The following is a 3,831-nucleotide window of genomic DNA, read 5'->3' as shown; positions in this document are numbered from 1 at the left end:
CTGGAAACACCGTCCTATCCAGTTGCCCATCTGCATCCCCAGCTGGCTCCACCACAAGATCAGGGGCATTTCTTGCTTCTACCCAGGCCCTCAGCACCTTTTGGTAATTTTGAGTTGTTTCAAAGTGTGGGTTTTCAACCTCTTTTCCTCAAAATCAAAATCCATGGACGCAACAGATGCTGGTCTACTCATGGTAGTAAGAATTGGGAGTTTCCTGGAAAAAATAACAGTCCAAGGAAAAAGATTCTACCAAAAAAGTATATGGTCGCGTTTGGTCTGCACTCACTAGTAGTGTACACCAATTACTGTATATGAAACACAAATGCAGGTCCAAATCCTCACCACTGACCACCAATGTTAGATCTGGGGGTCTCTAGTTGGCAATGGTATTCACGTTTGTCCAAATAGGGACCTTTACTTCTAAGTCAGGATAAGGGGATTACACTCCTAAATAACCCCTGCTCACCCCCTTGGTAGCCTGGCACGAGCAGGCAGGCTTATCTCAGAGGCAGTGTGTTAAGCATTTGTGAATATACACAGTAATAAAGTGAAAACACTACAGATGAACACGGCACAGGTTTTATAAAAATAAGTATTCTTTATATAGACTTAGCACAAAACCACAAACAACAAAAATCCACATTACTATACTTAAAGTTGACTTAAAGATGATAAATGTTGCTTAGTTCAAGTTGATGATTGTTAGATTTGGGGGCTCTAGTTGGTACTTGTGACAAATAGGGACCCTTGCCTCTAATCAGGGTAAAGGGGATACACTCCTAAAATAGGTAGCTTGGCATGAGCAGACAGACTTATCTCAGAGGCAGTGTGTAAAGCATTTGTGACCACATACAGTAACCCAGTGAAAACACTATAAATGGACACCACACATGGTTTATATAAAAAATAAGTATACTTTATATAGAGTTACCACAAGACCAATAAACAAAAAAAATCCACAATACTGTACTTGTAAATGGTAGTTTTAGCTTAGTTAAGTTCAGTTCTTAAGATGCCACACTTTGCGTCAATGTACCTTAGGATGCGTTTGCGCTTCCACAACAAGTAATGTTGCAGCGATGGATATGCGGCAACGTTCGGGTGCAAAGAAATGAAGACGACGCTCCCTCCTTGATGCGACATGCTTCCCGGTGATGCGGCGGCGTCTGCGGCGACGTCGATCCTCTTCTCTGGCGATGCGAGATACTTTACAAGATGCGAGCCGCGACCGGCACTGCGACAAGCTTCCCAGTGATGCGGCGGCGTCTGCGGCGACATCGGTCCTCTCTACTGGTGATGCCAGTTGCTTTGACAACGATGCGAGCCGTGACAGGCCCTGCGACACTCTTCCCAGTGATGTGGCGGAATCTGCATAGACGTCGATCCTTTTCTCTGGCGATGAGCCGCGACAGGCCCTGCGGCGAGCTTCTCAGAGATGCGGCGGCGTCTGATGTGACGTCAATTCTTCTCTCCTGCGACACGCTTCCCGGTGATGCGTCAGCATCTGCTGCAATGTCGATTCTCTTCTCCGGTGATGTGGGGAGCTTCGTGTTGTGAAACGGCAGCGGTAGTTCTGTGACAAGCTTCTCGATCTTGAGTCACGCTTCACGCTCCTTGCGACAAGCAAATACCCCACAAAGTCCAGCACAACTGCTGGCACTTCAGGAAGACTTTTGGGGAGCTGGTGGCTGAAGTCTGTTGTCCCTGAGACTTCGGCAGGAGGCAAGCTCTGTTCCAAGCCCTTGGAGATCCTTCACAAGTTGAAAGTAAAGCACACAAAATTCTTTCTCCTTTCCTTGGCAGTCAGGCAACCACTGCAGGCCAATCCCCCAAGCAGCACTGCAGCTTAGGGATAGTGTCTCCTTAGTTTCTTCCGGTTCCTCTCCTCAGCAAAGGTTTCTTCTTGTAGTCCAAAGTGATCTAGGATCAGGGTCCCAATATTTATACCCCCAAATCCTTTATTCTCTGAGGGGAGAGGGGCCTTTGCCCAGTCCAAACCAGTTCTGAAGCACTCTGTTTACCAGACTTCTCCTTTCCTTTCACAGGAGGTGGAGCCAGCATTGTGGAAGTCAGGCAGCCCTAGTCAAGGTTCAGGTGCAACTCCTCCCCCCATCTAGATGCAGATCTCTCTATTCACCACTGGGCTGACTCGTCCTGTCTCTTGGAATCCCCCAGCCCTGTTACTCACAAGCTCCAGTCAAAGGAATACACAACCTAGCAGAGGCAGGCTTGAAAGGTTAGTGAAGAAAATACTTACTTTCTAAAAGTGGCTTTTTCAAACACAGAATATTAAAACAAATTTTACTAAAAGATGTCTTTTATAATTCTGAGGTCAGGCATACTAAACTCGAATTTCCACCATGTTCTCTGACTCAGTTAGGATTATAAAATTTAACAATTCTTACAGCCCATTCTGGCCTATGGAGTACAGGTAGCCTTGCAATAGTGAAAAACAAAAATGGCTGTAATTCACTATTTGGACATGCCACACACACCAGGGCATGTCCTACCTTATCCTTACAATGCTCCCTGCCATTGGGCCTACCATAGGGGTGACTGATATGAAGAAAAGGGAAGGTCTAGGGGCTGCTAAGTGGGTGCACTTGCCCAGTCAGCATGACAGTACCAGACTGCACACAAGCCTTGCAATGGCTGGCCTGAGACACACTTTACGAGCTGCTTCTGTGGGTGGCACAAACCTTGCTGCAAGCCCACTAGCAGCATTTGTATTTACACTCCCTGGGCACTCCTGGTGCACTGTACTAGGGTCTGACAAGTAAACCAAATAGCCAAACATGGAACCACTGATTAATTTACAGTAGGGAGCACTTGCACTGTTCAGGGCAGAGACATCAGACACACCACAGGAGGTGGAGCCAGCATTGTGGAGGGAAGGCCCTGCCCTATTCAGGTCCCAGGTGCAACTCCTCCATCCTGTCGCAGGGATCCTGCTCCTACACAGAACTGTGCATAGAGACTCGGAACCTCAGTGAATTAGGGTGTGCCAAAACTCACCTTAGTATCCAAAATCCCCTACCAGACTAGCAATCAGTGTCTCATTTGTTATTACACACCCCCAATGATTAGACAACCCAGAACATGGACTTGGAACACCTCAGGTAACATGGAACACATGAACACTCTTTCGTTATACTAACATATCAGTCCAGAACGAGGAGTAAATGATGACATGTGCAAGTTTGAAATATTTATTTCTAATGCAGTGTTCTCAAGTGCAGTATCTTAGCTAATACAAGCAAACATATTATAAGGAACAAGGTTAGCAGCATAGTTACTATTCCATAAAATACGAAGGGTGAAAGCATGTTAAAATGCTAAAGGGAAAAGGTCTAAATAGAACCTCAGTTTACCCTCCCTTGCTAGTATATTATATTATATCTACAGAAGGTCTCTTTGGTTTAGAAGGGCGGGCCCATACCTCTGGTCTTAGCAGAAAGGGATCACATCATCTCCTGCACCAACTCTCTGCATACAAAATATTCATCAAGTGTGTATTCAGGCTCTGTGCAGTGCATTATTAATCGCGCCTAAAAACCAGAGTTGGCCACAGCTGCATATGTATTATGTCTAGACCGTGCGCTGATCAAACAAAACAACAAGCTCTGTGTTGAAATAACCTTGAAGGCCTCGGCACTCACTGTTCAGACATACCTTACCAAGCAAGGCTGATATTATAAGCAAACATATTATTCTCATGTGAAGCAACATTTTCTACTAGGCGAAATGCTTTAATAACAAAATGTGTCGTGTGCAGAGGCTGCAGAAAAGGAAAATGGCATTTAAACTTCTAATAAGCTCAAGCTAACATAA

This window comes from Lissotriton vulgaris, chromosome 3_1, assembly GCF_964263255.1.
Source record: "Lissotriton vulgaris chromosome 3_1, aLisVul1.2, whole genome shotgun sequence".
NCBI lineage: Eukaryota > Metazoa > Chordata > Amphibia > Caudata > Salamandridae > Lissotriton > Lissotriton vulgaris.
Note: the sequence above shows the minus strand (reverse complement) of the source record.